Source organism: Pseudophryne corroboree, chromosome 4 (assembly GCF_028390025.1).
Source record: "Pseudophryne corroboree isolate aPseCor3 chromosome 4, aPseCor3.hap2, whole genome shotgun sequence".
Taxonomy (NCBI): Eukaryota; Metazoa; Chordata; class Amphibia; order Anura; family Myobatrachidae; genus Pseudophryne; species Pseudophryne corroboree.
The window spans coordinates 784673851-784689987 of record NC_086447.1 but is presented as its reverse complement, the minus strand read 5'-3'; the positions used below and the strand labels follow the sequence as shown (position 1 = coordinate 784689987).

General features: G+C 47.5%; 1 pseudogene; it reads left to right on the top strand.

Annotated features, from left to right (window-relative positions):
- Positions 1–11963: 11963 nt before the first annotated feature.
- Positions 11964–12082, top strand: LOC134913149 (5S ribosomal RNA; annotated as a pseudogene).
- Positions 12083–16137: the final 4055 nt, after the last annotated feature.

Below are 16137 nucleotides of genomic sequence, written 5' to 3'. Positions count from 1 at the left end.
AGGTTCCTCGAAATTTGGTTGTTGGAGTACTGGAGCAGACATATAAGCCGATTTCAAATGGGAAAAGGCCTCAATGGCTTCGGGGGGCCACAAACCCGGGTTGGAACCCTTCCTCGTCAAGGCGGTAATGGGTGCAACAATGGTGGAGAAACTTCTAATGAACTTTCTATAATAGTTCGCAAAACCCAGGAATCTCTGTATTGCTTTCAAGGAGAGTGGCTGTGCCCAGTCCCGAATGGCGGAAAGTTTCTCCGGGTCCATGCGAAGCTCCATCCCCGAGATGATATAACCAAGGAACGGTATTGATGTTACTTCGAAGGTACACTTGGATAACTTGGCATAGAGATGATTCTCACGTAGACGGCGGAGTACCTCTTTGACCTGTATCCTGTGTTCAGCAAGGTCTTTGGAAAAAATCAGTATGTCATCCAAATACACCACGACACTTAGGTATAACATGTCTCGGAAGATTTCGTTGACGAATCCCTGGTAGACAGCAGGAGCATTGCTAAGACCGAACGGCATCACCAGATACTCATAATGCCCATCCCGAGTATTGAAGGCGATCTTCCATTCATCTCCCTCTCTGATGCATATAAGGTTATAGGCCCCCCTCAAATCGAGCTTGTAAAAAACGTGGGCACCACGAACTCTATCAAATAGCTCTGTGATTAGAGGCAAGGGGTATTTATTTTTGATGGTAATATCATTTAGGCCGCGGTAGTCGATACATGGTCTTAACCCTCCGTCCTTCTTTTTCACGAAGAAGAAGCCCGCTCCAGCCGGGGAGATAGAGGGGCAAATGAATCCCTTGTGAAGATTGGACTTGATATAGTCTGACATAGCTTGTGTCTCTGGAAGGGACAGAGGATAAATGCGACCCCGGGGCGGCATTTTCCCTGGGATGAGGTCAATGGGGCAGTCCCAAGACCTATGGGGTGGTAACTGGTCAGCCGCCTGTTCCGAGAACACATCCTTGAACTCTTGGTGCGCCTCTGGGATAAGTTCTTCCTCCGCCTTAGTAGAAACACGAAGCGGACAGACAGGAGTGAGACAGTTAGCGTGACAAAAAGAACTCCAAGACCGAATCTGTGCGGTCTTCCAATCGATATGGGGATTGTGAATTCTGAGCCAAGGCATTCCGAGAACCAGATCGTGATGCATCTCCGGAATCACCAGGAACTCCAAATATTCTTGATGTAGAGCCCCGACCTGTAATTTAACTGGAACCGTGTGTTCTGTTATGATACCCTTGGATATCCTAGTACCATTGATAGCTGTCAAGGAAATAGGCCGTTTGATGGACCGTACTTCCAAATTCAGGCTTTGGACACAGAGGGAAGAAACGAAATTCCCCGCAGCCCCGGAGTCTAACAGGGCTTCAAAAGACTTGGAAGTAACCTTGGTGGTTAACGTTACAGGAAGCCAACAGTCCGAAGTCGGAGAAGATTTGGTCGTAACCCCCAACTTGACTCCTCCGGAACAAGCTAGGCCTGCCCGTTTCCCGGACGGGATTTGCAAGACTTGATGAAGTGACCCGCAGCTCCGCAGTACAGACAGAGTTTACCCTCATGACGACGCTGTCGCTCCTCCGGGGACAATCGGGATCGGTTAATCTGCATGGGTTCGTCTGGACTTGGGACCACCGCTTGCCTTGCAGGGGGAAGCCGGAACCTAGAACGATCCGATCGACTATGTTCACCTCCACGTTCCTGCATCCGGAGATCTACCTTGACACAGAGAGAGATCAATTCCTCTAAAGAATCCGGAAGCTCCCGAGTGACCAACTCATCCTTCAGGCGATCAGAGAGACCGTTCCAGAAAGCAGCTCTCAGAGCCTCATTATTCCAGCGAAGTTCAGAGGCAATGGTTTGAAAATGAACCACATACTGACCCACGGATCGGGAGCCTTGACGGATGCGGAGCAAATCAGAAGAGGCCGAGGTCATCCTGCCGGGCTCATCAAAAATTAGTCGAAAAGACGTGATGAATTCGGAGTAATTGGAAACCAGTGAATCCGAACGTTCCCATAATGGAGACACCCAATCCAAGGCAGATCCTTCCAGCAGAGAAATAATATATGCCACCTTGGACCGGTCTGTAGGAAAGTTATGTGCAAGTAGCTCGAAATGTACCTCGCATTGGTTTAAAAAACCACAACAATTTTTAGGATTCCCATTATAACGGACGGAGTAGGCAGCTGAAGGCGCGGAGTGGCACCGGCCGATGGTTGAACATTGCTGGAAGCGGCAACTGGTGCGGCTACTGGAACTGGTGCCGGAATTACCGAGGCTAGAGACGCCTGGATCTGATCCAGACGCCCGGACAACTCCTGGAGGTACTGCATCACCTGACCTTGTGCCGCTTCCTGACTTTGTACTCGGGAAGCCAGATTCTGGATGGCACTTGAGTCCGTGTTCCGATCCCCCGGGTCCATGGGGCCTGAGTATACTATCACTGACCTGGTTTGGGAGTGTTGTGGACTCGGGGTTTCTTCCGATGACCGGGAAGAGGAACCGCAACTGGGCCGCAGCAGAGATGGCCGAATGTAAGTTTTCCTCATCAGGTCGGCAAACAGGAGACACACGTGGACGCTGAAGGTCTCCTGAAAGACAGAACTTGAAAGGTGCTGGTGAATCAGAGAAGAATACCAGGTGCTGGAGGCACAACTGCGCTTACGTGCGCTGGGGCTTGGAGACACTGAAGTGTTTGTAGGCGCTGAAGTGCTTGGAGGCACTGAGGTGCAGGGAGGCGCCAAAGTGCTTGGAGGCGATTGGAGACACTGAGGTGCTTGGAGGCGCTGAGGCGCTTGGAGGCACTGAGGTGCTTGGAGGTGCTGAGGCGCGTGGAGACACTGAGGTGCTTGGAGGCGCTAAGGCGCTTGGAGGCACTGAGGTGCTTGGAGGCGCTAAGGCGCTTGGAGGCACTGAGGTGCTTGGAGGCGCTAAGGCGCTTGGAGGCACTGAGGTGCTTGGAGGCGCTAAGGCGCTTGGAGGCACTGAGGTGCTTGGAGGCACGGAGGTGCTTGGAGGCACGGAGATGCTCGGAGGCACGGAGATGCTCGGAGGCACTGGGAGGCACGGAGGTGCTCGGAGGCACGGAGGTGCTTGGAGGCACGGAGATGCTCGGAGGCACGGAGATGCTGGGAGGCACAGAGGTGCTTGGAGGCACGTAAGTCTGGCGATCACCACTCCTGGGGAACTGATGATACTCAGGCACTGATGTAGTTGGTGGGAAGCTGGTTGGTGGGAAGTGCCTGATGACGTCACCCGCCCAGACGCCGGGCCAAGCGACGGGAGCCGCCAGCGAGGACGGCCGCAGAGAGGACCAGCGCGCCCGGAGAGAGGTAAGTAAGGGGCCCGGGGCGGCGGCGTGACAGGAGGCTTCCGTTCCTGGGGATGATACTGGATACAGAGGCACAAAGGGTATTCCTTCCATTGGAAAAGGCATTGGTGATCCAGTCAATGGTGCGGGATGTTCTGAGACAAACCTGGATATCGGTGCATCTATGCATTCGCCTTCTGGGAAATATGGTAGCCGCTTACAAGGCGCTGCAGTACGGAAGTTTTCACGCAAGGCCCTTCCAGCTTGATCTGTTGGACAAATGGTCTGGATCACATCTTCACATGCACCAGAGGATCCGTCTGTCACCAAAAGCCAGGATTTCTCTTCTGTGGTGGCTTCAGACTTCTCACCTGACTGAGGGTCGAAGGTTTGGGATTCAAAATTGGATTCTGCTAACCACAGACGCAAGCCTCAGAGGTTGGGGAGCAGTCACCCAGGGGGAACAGTTTCAAGAAAAATGGTCAAGTCAGGAAGCCATTCTTCCAATCAACATTCTGGAACTAAGTGCCATATACAATGCCCTTCTACAGGCATCGCATCTTCTTCAAGATCAAGCTATTCAGGTTCAGTCGGACAATGTGATGTCAGTAATGTTCATAAACCGACATGGCGGAACGAAGAGCAGGGCAGCAATGTCAGAGGTAACAAGCATTCTCCTGTGGGCAGAAAGACACGCTGTGGCATTGTCAGCGATCTTCATTCCGGGAGTAGACAACTGGGAACCAGACTTCCTCAGCAAACATGACCTCCACCCAGGAGAGTGGAGCCTTTACCCTGAGGTGTTCGGATGCTTGACACGTCGGCGGGGAATGCCACAAAATCGACATGATGGCCTCTCGTCTCAACAAGAAGCTCAAACGGTATTGTTTCACATTGAGGGACCCGTAAGCAGTGGTGGTGGACACTCTGGTGACTCCATGGGTCTACCAGATGATGTATGTGTTTCCACCACTCCCATTGATCCCAAAAATTCTCAAAAGAATAAAGAGGGAAAAGGCTGAAGCAATTCTCATTGCTCTGGACTGGCCAAGAAGGGCCTGGTTTGCGGATCTACTGGAGATGCTCTTAGAGGACCCGTGGCCACTACCTCTTTGCAAGGACCTTCTTCAACAGGGGCCGTCCGTATATCAAGACTTACCACGGCCACGGTTGACGGCATGGAGGTTGAGCGTCAAATTCTGTCCCAGAAAGTGATCCTGGATAGGGTTATTCAACTCTGATCCAAGCCAGAAAGGGGGTAATGTCTAAACATTACCATCGTATTTGGAAAAAATACGTCTCTTGGTGTGAGTATAGGAAATCTCCTGCGGTGGAATTTCAACTGGGACGTTTTCTCCTTTTTTTGCAGTTAGGTGTGGATGTGGGCCTACTTTTGGGCTCCATAAAAGTCCAGATTTTGGCCTTATCCATTTTCTTCCAGAAACAATTGGCTTCTCTCCCTGAGGGTCAGACATTTTTGAAGGGGTTCTGCACATCCAACTGCCCTCTGTGCCTCCTACGGCACCTTGGGATCTCAACGTTCCTGCAATCAGAATGGTTTGAGCCTTTACAGGATGTTGACGTCAAGTTTCTTACGTGGAAGGCCGACACGCTGTTGGCCTTGGCTTCTGCGAGGCGTGTGTTGGAGCTGGGGGCGTTGTCTCACAAAAGCCCCTATTTGATTTTTCATGAAGATAGGGCTGGACTCAGAACTCATCAGCAATTTCTTCCAAAGGTAGTGTCTGCATTTCATATCAATCAACCTATTGTGGTTACGGTGGTTACCGACATCTCTGCTACTTCAAAGTCCTTGAATGTTGTGAGGGCTTTGAAGATCTATGTGAAGCGAACAGCTCGTCGCTGTTTGTCCTCTATGATCCCAATAAAATTAGGTGTCCTGCTTCAAAGCAAACAATTGCACGCTGGATCAGGCTTACAGGTTTGCCGTGTCCAAAATCTGTACAGACCCACTCTACTAGGTTGGTGGGTTCTTCCTGGGCAGCTGCCCAGGGTGTCTTACAGCTCTGCCGAGCAGCTACTTGGTCAGGTTCGAACACGTTTGCTAAGTTCTACAAGTTCGATACTTTGGCCTCTGAGTACCTTCAGTTTGGTAATCAGTTCTGCAGGAACCTCAGCACTCTCCCACCTGGTTTGGGAGCTTGGTACATCCCCATGGTACTAATGTGGACCCCAGTATCCTCTTGGGCTACGCACAGACTGGAAAAATCATTACATGGTGAGTGAGTTGCGATCCGATTCTCAGCTGTCCGCTGTCTGGCGGAATTTTCGCATGGCGTACACATGAAAATTCCACACTTGCACGGGGCGGGTTTTCACTCTTCCTGGGCGGCGACTATCTGATCGCAGACCAATGCAAATTTGCAGCACAGCGATCAGGTCTGAATTAGGCCCTAAATAATCTCTGATTTGTTCAAAATACCAGTGTTGCGGTCCTATCTACACCCCTATCCCACAAATTTATAAAACAGGACATGTGACCTGGCTCTGGTCCATCTCTTAACCACTGCTGTGCCACCCAAATGAATCATCAGGTTGCAAACACTGTCATTTATATTTAAAGGGGCATACAAAACTTTCTCCGGGGTGCCACAGATAGATATGCATTACATTTTATTAAATTATGTGTAACTATCTGTCTTTTTCAAGTTACAGATCATCTCCACAATGAGTTTATCCTATAGTTTATTTTATGAAACATGATAATTTCTCTTACGTCCTAGAGGATGTTGGGGTTCATTTTAGTACGGTGGGGTATAGACGGCTACGCAGGAGCCTTCGGCACTTTAAGACTTTTCAACAGTGTGAACTGGCTCCTCCCTCTATGCCCCTCCTCCAGACCTCAGTTTAGAAAATGTGCCCGGGAGACTGGCTGCACATCAGTGAAGCTCTACTGAGTTTTGCTGAAAAAGACTTTGTTAGGTTTTTTATTTTACAGGGAAGCTGCTGGCAACAGCTTCCATGCTTCGTGGGACTTTGGGGGGGAAGTAGGAACGAACTTCTCAGTTAGTTTAATTGCTCTGCTTCCGCTGACAGGACACCATTAGCTCCTGAAGGGTACTGAACACAGCCCTTGCCTGGCTGCTGCTCACTCCCACAGCACTGCCGCCACCCCCTGACAGAGGGGGGCATTCAGAGTTGATCGCTAGCTTCCGTTGTTCGCAGCACAGCGATCAAGCTAAAAAGCTGCACTTCTGCGCATGCGTATGGTGCGCACTGCGCACGCGCGACGTACTTTCACAAAAGCCGATGCAGTTTTACACAAGGTCTAGCGATGCTTTTCAGTCGCACTGCTGATCGTTGAGTGATTGACAGGAAGTGGGTGTTTCTGGGTGGTAACTGACCGTTTTCGGGGAGTGTGCCGAAAAACGCAGGCGTGGCTGATAAAAATGCAGGAGTGGCTGGAGACACGGGGGAGTGGCTGGCCGAACACAGGGCGTGTTCATGACGTCAAAACAGGAACTAAATAGTCTGAAGTGATCGCAAGGTAGGAGTAGGTCTGCAGCTACTCTGAAACTGCACCATTTTTTTTTGTAGCAGTGCTGCGATCCTTTCATTCGCACTTCTGCTAAGATACACTCCCAGAGGGTGGCGGCTTAGCATTTGCACTGCTGCTAAAAGCAGCTAGCGAGGGAACAACTCGGAATGAGGGTCAGAGCCAGAAGTCAGAAGGCTGGTGAGTATTAACAGGAAACCTGCAGAGAGGGGCCCTCTGGTCATCATGCGGCATAAAGGTACCAGCGCAGCGCGGGACGCTGCACAGCAACATGTCTCAGCACAGGGTGCAGGGCGCGCGGGGGGGGGGGGGGGGCGCGCTCTGAGGGACATGATAAATCCTTACTCTCACTGGCAAAATGTACATACATGTGAGCTGCTGATGTACACTACCCCCACCAGTATAAATATTACTGTGGCTGAACCGCGCCATTACAGGGGGCGGGGCTTCACCTCAGAATTGCTTGTAACACTCATTTGGCACCATTTTCTCCTCACAGAGACGCCAGAGCGCTGATCCTACAGGCTGCTTCTCCTCACACATCGCTGATACAAGTACCAGGGTGTTATAGAAGGGGAGGGGAGCACATAATTTATTGAAGTCTGCAGGCTTCACATTGGATAAAAAGCGCTGTTTTGGTATATATGTATATTCATTGTATGTAATACATATAGGTCGCGTGGTGTGGACTGGCAATCCCCTCTGGGTCTCTCTGACAGACTTTAGTTAGATCTGTCCCCAATAGCTCCCCTGTGTGTGTTAGTGGTGTGACTGTACACGTGTGTAACATGTCTAGAGAAAGTTCTTCCCCAGAGGAAACCATTTTGGAGGCACAAGAGTGTTCTGAGCCTGTGTGGGTGAGAAAGCTGCAGAGTAATATGAAAATTCTCTAAGTCTGAACAACAGACAAAGCAAGACAGTCTGTGGAGGATGCTCTGTTTGCTGATTCTTCCACATAATCCACTCGGGACTCCTCCTGTTCCCAGAAAAGGTCTCTGACCCAAATTATGCAAAGGAACACTGACACAGATCCCGACACTGAAGTCGACACTGGAGATTTGAGGGGGGTAGATCCCAAACTGGCTAAGAGCATTCAATGTATGATAGTCACTATAAAAGAGGTGTTGGCATTTCCTGACACAACACCTCCACCTGAGGAAAAAGATTATTTTAAATTAAATAAAAAAACAGGTGGTGACTTTTCCTCCGTCTAAGGATAGCGTACCCTTTCCCTGAAGAGGATAGGCGTAAGTGGGAGTCACCCCTAATGATAGACACCTCAGTCTCTAGGTTGTCAAAGAAAATAATTTTACCTGCCCCAGGATCAGCTTCATTAAAAGAACCTGCTTACCGCAAATTAGAGATGACTTTAAAGTCGATCTATATTGCTACGGGTACGTTACTCAGGCCCACGATTGCTTCTGCGTGGGTAGGTAACGCAGTGGAAAAGTGGGCAGACAATTTAATTGTTAATATTGACACGGTCAATAAAGATGATATGCTGCAAATTCTAGGTCATATCAAAGATTCTGCAGGTTACTTGGTTGAGGCTATGAAGGACATAGGCTTACTGGGCTCAAGGGCCTCTACTATGGCGATTTCAGCCGCAGGGCGCTCTGGATCCGCCAATGGAATGCTGATGCTGAATCCAAAAGAAATATTGGCGAGGCCCTCTTTGGAAACTAGATGCCATGATATCAACTACTACATCTGGCAAGTCAGCATTTCTGGCGTCGGCAGCTACACTGGCTAAAAATAATTAATAAAAAAAGTATATCACTCTCATACTATGCAGTCCTTTCGGCCCAACAAGTACAAAAAGGCTGAGTACCCCTTTTGTCACAGGAAAAGGGAGAGGAAAAAGTAGAAAATCTACAACACCGTCAAGCTCCCAGGAGTAGAAGTCAGCAACTATTTCTGCAAAAGCCACAGCATGATGCTGGGGCTCCTCTGCGGGAGTGCGATCGTGCTTCACTCAGACCTGGATCCTTGGATATTACAGATAGCATCCCAAGGTTACAGGTTGGAATTTCAAGACCTTTCCCCATGCCGATTTTTTAAATCAGCCTTGCCAGTTTCTGCTCAGGACGGCTCAAATGTCCTGAACGCAATACACAAATTATGTCAAGACATAATAATTGCCTTGGTTCCTGCCGAACAAAGAACCAAGATTTTATTCAAGCCTGTTTGTGGTGCCGAAGCCGGATGGCTCGGTCAGACCGATTTTAAACCTAAAATCTCTGAATCTTTATTTGAAAAGGTTCAAATTCAAGATGGACTCCTTGAGAGCGGTGATTTCCAGCTTGGAAGAAAAGGAATTTCTGCTGTCGGTGGACATCAAGGATGCTTACTTGCATGTCCCCATTTACCCGCCACATCAAGCATATCTGAGGTTTGCGGTTCAGGATTGCCACTACCAATTCCAGACATTACCGTTCGGGCTCTCCACGGCTCCGAGAATATTCACCAAGGTGATGGCGGAGATGATGGTTCTCCTTCGCAAACAAGGAGTCAACATAATTCCATACTTGAACAATCTCCTCATAAAAGGGAGATCCAGGGACAAGTTACTCCAGAACATAGCATTGTCCCCGAAGGTGCTTCAACAGCACAGTTGGATCATCAACTTTCCAAAATCGCAGTTGGAACCGACAATGAGATTATCATTTTTGGGAATGATGCTGGACACCGAGATATAGAGAGTATTTCTACTGGTGGAAAAGGCTCCGGAGATCCAGAGCATGGTCAAACAACGTTTGAGACCAAGAACAGTATCAATTCATCAATGCATTCGCCTGTTGGGGAAAATGGTAGCGGCTTACGAGGCGCTACAATATGGCCGATTCCATGCCAGGGTCTTCCAGTGGGACCTACTGGACAAGTGATCCGGGTCGCATCCCCACATGCATCAAAGGATAACCCTTTCAGAGAAAGCCAGAATTTCGCTCCTGTGGTGGCTACAAATTTCTCACCTCCTGGAGGGACGCAGGTTCGGGATTCAGGCGTGGATCCTGGTGACCACGGATGCAAGTCTCAGAGGATGAGGAGCAGTCACACAAGGCGAAAGATTCCAAGGAAGATGGTCAAGTTAAGAAACTCGCCTTCACATATAAACATTCTGGAGTGGAGAGCTGTGTACAACAGTCTTCATCAAGCGGCACACCTTCTTCAAGGTCGTCCCATACAGATCCAGTCAGACAATGTAATGGCAGTAGCTTACATAAACCGTTGAGGTGGAACAAAAAGCAGAACAACAATGGCAGAGGTGACAAAGATACTCCTCTGGGCAGAAAGACATGCAAAAGCTCTGTCAGGAATTTTTATTCCGGGAGTGGACAACTGGGAAGCAGACTTCCTCAGCAGACACGATCTCCATCCAGGAGAATGGGGCCTCCACCCAGAAGTCTTTGCGGAGGTGGCAAGTTGTTGGGGTGTTCCTCAAGTGAATATGATGGCATCACGCCCAAACAAAAAGCTTCAGAAATATTGTTCCAGGTCAAGAGACCTACAAGCAATAGCGATAGATGCACTGGTGACCCAGTGGGTGTTTCGGTCGGTGTATCTGTTCCCTCCACTTCCACTTATTCTAAAAATTCTCAAGATCATCAGAAGAACAGGAGTTCGAGCAATACTCATTGCTCCGGACTGACCAAGGAGGGCTTGGTATTCAGATCCTCAAGAGTTATTAATGGAAGATCCTCGGCCTCTTCCTCTTCGCGAGGACCTGTTTCAGCAGGGGCCGTTAGTTTATCAGGACCGCGGTTGCGTTTGACGGCATGGCTGTTGAGCGCCAGATCCTATGGTATTCCCAATGAAGTCATTCCCAATGAAGTCATTCCCACACTTATTCTGGCCAGGAAAGGGGTAACGTCCAAATGTTACCATCGTATTTGGAGAAAATATGTATCTTGGTGTGTATCCAAGAAGTCTCTTGCAGTGGAGTTTCAATTAGGACGACTTCTCCTATTTCTACAGGCAGGTGTGGATGCTGGATTGAGATTAGAATCTATCAAGGTTCAGATTTCGGCCTTGTAGTTTTCTTTCAGAAATAATTGGCTTCTCTTAATGAGGTCCAGACGTTCGTGAAATGGGTTCTGCGCATCCAGCCTCCCGTTATGCCTCCTTAATGGGATGTGGCAGTTCCTTAAATCGGACTGTATTGAGTCTCTGCAAAAGTTGGAGTTAAAGTTCTCACTTGAAAAATGGTCATGCTGTTGGCCTTGGCTTCAGGCAGACGAGATCCCGGAAGTGAACAAGCCCAAACGGGCAAAACGCGTTTTCCACGGATTTACAGCATGGAACCTGTCCTTGGAGGATCCCGCATTTTCACCTATTTCCAGATCCTGATATCTTGAGTATCACTTTTCTATCTGCCATTTTTCATCTGCAATTTATGTTTGAATTTTCCATTTTTATAAGTACCCTTTTTTTCATTGGGCACATGTATTGCACATTTAGCAGTTGTAATTTTCTGTGCACATCTTAGTATTATAATCCCACATATCACAGGCTAGCATTATTGGCATATGTGCTCATTTGGCACACTACTCCACACTGCATGCTGCATGTTGGAGATTTTTTCTTGCATACGATTAATCCTACAGATTGCAGAACAATATCACGTCAATAAGTGCTTCTTTTTGCTTGACACACCATTCACACCGCAAGCCAATTATTTTGGATTTTCTGTGCATAATATAGCCTGATAAACCCCATAGATTACAGACTATACTCATTATTCATACTATTTCATTTCCTTTGTATACAGTGTGCTATACCTTTTTAGGTTTTTTTCAAAGTGATGATCTGTTGCTTTGTACAAAAATGTACACATATGTGAAGTATATCCCCATGTACTATTTTATCTGACGCTGCATACTCTGTGACGTGGTTTCCCACCAGGGTTAATAACCACCAGTCCAATTTAAAAAGTGACAATATCCTTGTTCTTTTCACCACTTACTATTTTTCCGTAGACTCTCATTCACGATCCAGGGTGCACTTTGCCATTAAGTGACATTTTGCTCACCCCGCCTAACGTGGAAAGTAGATCTACATGGCCTTATCTTTCTAAATCTTTACTCTACCATCTGTATATAGGTGCACTCTCATTGGTAGATAGCCTCTCTACTATCACACCACGCTGCTAATGCCCGATCTCGTCTGATCTTGGAAGCGAAACAGCGTTGGGCCGGGTCAGTACTTTGAGAGGAGACTCCTTGGGAATACCTGGTGTTGTAGAGTAGGGACTATTCCCCTTCCTCAGAAGGGTGGACACCAACAGACCACTATTTGTTCTTTCAAAACTTTCTTTTCTTTTTTCTGCGTTCAGGTTATATCAATACAGATATCTCCAATTCTGAGCAACATGGAATAATAGGTGAATATTAAATTGCTTAGAATCAACCTGATTTCAGTGGTTCTCTAAGACACATTATTTGACCTTCTACAGCTAGTGACCTCCTTGGTCGGTTTCATTAATACAGATTATCTGTACTGGTCAGGAGAAACGGGTGTTAGACTATTAGGTGTCTGCAGCCTTTCTAATCCTTCTCATGTGATTAACAGACCAGAACATTTTTACATTTTCTCATGTCTTTATTATGTTTACATTTTTTCTTTGGATCGTAGAGGGGTATTTTGTTTTTAACTCTTGATTAATAAACATAAATTTTAATAACTTTCAGCAATTAATTGAACAATACTTTCTTCATTTTTAAGAGTGCGCCCACACAAGAGCTTTCTTTCTCTCCCTCTGCTAAGACGAGTGTTTGAGTTAGGAGTCCTTATTTGATATTTCATGAAGATAGCGCTGAACTGAGAACATGTCAGCACTTTCTTCCGAAGGTTGTGTCTTCTTTTCATATCAACCAACCAGTGGTGGTGCCAGTAGCTTCTGACACCTCAGCCGTCTCAAAGTCCTTGGATGTCGTCAGAGTGCTGGGCACCCACCCAGTGCTCAATTTTCCTGCTGATTACGTTTATCTTTCTGCACATTTTTTCATGTGTTCAGTTGTTAACAGCTGTTGCTGTTGCGTTATGCATGCTGGTTGGAATGACTTATGTTTAAGGCCATGTTAGCCGACATGTTGTTTATGGATAGTGTGAGCTGGTTTGAATCTCGCCACAAGTGTAATAGTAATTCTTCTCTCGAGAATGTCCGTCTCTTCGGGCACAATTCCTATACTGAGGTCTGGAGGAGGGGCATAGAGGGAGGAGCCAGTTCACACTGTTGAAAAGTCTTAAAGTGCCGAAGGCTCCTACAGAACCGTCTATACCCCATGGTACTAAAATCCCCAGCATCCTCTACGGACTACGAGAAAAGGATTTACCGGCAGGTAATTAAAATCCTATTTTTTTAAGAATAGATTTTGTCTAGATTTACCCACTACATAAAGCATAATTATACATAGTGGGGGTCATTCCGACCCGATCGCTCGCTGCAGTTTATTGCAGTGCAGCGATCGGGTCGGATCTGCGCACGCGCAGGTGCCGGTGCATGCTGGACGGCCGGAGGCCGTTGTTCCCTAGCGATCACCTCTGCCTGATTGACAGGCAAAGGCGGTCGCCGGGAGAGAGGGGTTGGGCGGCGGCGATAAGTTGCTGTTTAGGGGGCTCGGTCCGGCCAACGCAGGCGTGGCCATACCATTGGGGGGGCGGGCCGCGGTGGCTGCGTGATGTCACACGCAGCCACTGCGACCCGGGCAGCGAAGAGGTTCTCCTGGCCAGCTACAGGAGCTGCGCTGGCCGGGAGTTACTCCTCAAATGCAAAAGCATCGCACAGCTTTCGCATTTTTGCGGGGGGGGGGGAGGGGGTGGCACTGACATGCAGGGCGGACTAGCCCTGTGCTGGGCGTCCCCCCGCATGTCTGAGTGCCTGATCGTAGCTGCGCTAAATTTAGCACAACTACGATCAACTCGGAATGACCCCCACAGTACTGAGTTTTTACGGTTTTTATGAAATATCTTATTCTTTTGTGACCTTTTGATCCATCATTGAAGTAGTATTTATCTGTTAGCATGGCAGATCAGGTGAATGGTCCTAGAAAACGTAACATAACAGTCTTCCAGCTGACAAGGACCTCTTTTATTGAAAAGTGCAACTAAAGAACGTGAGCATAAAAATTGTTAAAGGCCAAGTGTGAAGAAGCTTAATTAGCGGATGAATTTTCTCTAGCCCTTATCGCAGTAAGAATATCTTATAAAGGTTTAACTATTTCTCACTAATGTCTGTAAGACATTCTGATACTTTAGCATATATACAGCTAGCAGTACATATACAACTTATCCTATATGATCCTGGAGGAAGAAACCCTACAGGAAAGTGACGTGCCATTCCCAACTGCTGTTTTTGTTATATGGCAGTACACTACATTGATATCTATATGATCTAGTAGAAAGCATGGAGCAGTAGGTTAGGATGAGAAGTGATGGCCTTGATGAAGAAGTGGGCTTTCAAATCCCGTTTGAAGTTTTGTAGAAAGGGTAGAGAGTTCCAGAGGTAGGGAAAAGCACAGCCAAAATCTTGGAGGCGGGATTAGGAGGAAGTAATCAGTTGTTAAGAGTGGCGACATTAGTTTTGGAGCGAAGAGTGTGATGGGAGATAAGGTCAAGGACATAAATGGGAGAGGATTAGGCTAGGGCTTTAAAAGTGAGTGTGAGAAGCTTGAATTATGTTCTGAAGGGAAAGGGGAGCCAGTGTAAAGCTTGTAGGAGAGAGGAGGCAAATATAGTATGTTTGGAGAGAAAGTTGAGCCAACCACAGCACTGAGAATAGATTAAAGTGAAGAAAAGTGGGAGTCAGGGAGTCCAAATAGGAGGAGCTTATAGTAGTCCAATCTGTAGATAATCAGTGAGTATATGAGGCTTTTAGTAGCATTCATAGTGAGAAAGGTTACATTTTCCAGTTACGTAAATGACAGGACTGCAAAAGGTACCTAATGTGCGGTTTGAAGGAGAGAGAGGAGTCAAGTATAACTCCAAGACAGCACACTTGGGGTTTAGAGGAGATAGTTGCAATGCTAATAGATAATGAAATTGTTTGAGGTGAGTGTGAGAGATGATCTTTTCAGTCTTTCAGGGAGAAGATGATCCTTTCAGACATGATAAGTTTAAGAAAACGCTGGAACATCCAGACTGAGATAACAGGGAGACAGTTAAAGATATGAGTGAGGGGAAAGGGGGAGAAGTCAGGGGAGGTAAGTTAGATCTGAGTATCACTAGCATAGGGATGAAATGGAGGTCATAAGAGCTGACAAGCTCACCTAAAGAGGACGTATAGAGGGAAAATAGGAGAAGTCCAAGAACAGAACCTTGGAGGATACTATCGTTAGTGGAAGTTGGAGGAAAGTGGAAACATGAGAGGAGACAGAGAAGTAAAGGTCAGAGAGGTAGTAGGAAGCCAGATCAGAGTAGTACTCCTTTGTGGAATGGGGGAGTAGCAGATGAGGGACAAAGACAGAGCCGGCCTTAGCTATAGGCAGGCTAGGCATTTGCCTAGGGCACAGGTTCTCAAACTCGATCCTCAGGACCCCACACAGTGCATGTTTTGCAGGTCTCCTCACAGAATTGCAAGTGAAATAATTAGCTCAACCTGTGGACCTTTTAAAATGTGTCAGTGAGTAATTAATACACCTGTGCACTTGCTGGGTTACCTGCAAAACATGCACTGTGTGGGGTCCTGAGGACCGAGTTTGAGAACCACTGGCCTAGGGCATTCAAGCATGTCTAGGGGCATCCAAGCATGTCCCTGCAGCATCTCATGCTGAGAGGGACAGTCCGCAAACTAACTGTTACTTTCCAAATGTATTCAATCAGTACTTGTATACACTGCTGTTTACATTTGTCAAAAAAAATGCACACTGTGCCTTAAACTTCCTCTGACATGCTTGAATGCCCCTGACTTGTGAGACCTCAGACAGACAGCAGAAGCCCAGTAAATGCAATTCCTGGACCTGTGACATTTTTACTGACTATATAAGGTTATTACTGGATGGCTTCTTATGATAACACATGTGTATTTTGGAAGACTGCTTCACAGAAACCTGACATCACCTATACTGCTTGTGCACATGGGGGAGGGGGACCCTGCCATCCTGTGTGTGTCCCTTATCCCTGTGCAAACCCCAGGTGTCTGCAGGGACATAACATGGGCAGTGTTCTCCCCACACTTTATTTCCTAGTCAGTCCATACCGTAAAATTCCCCTGCCATCTAGCACTGTAACGTGGTCAGTAAGTTGCGTTGTGCTATTTCTAAACATCAGTGCAGCGTGACTTTTGGACACATCAGACTGGAGGG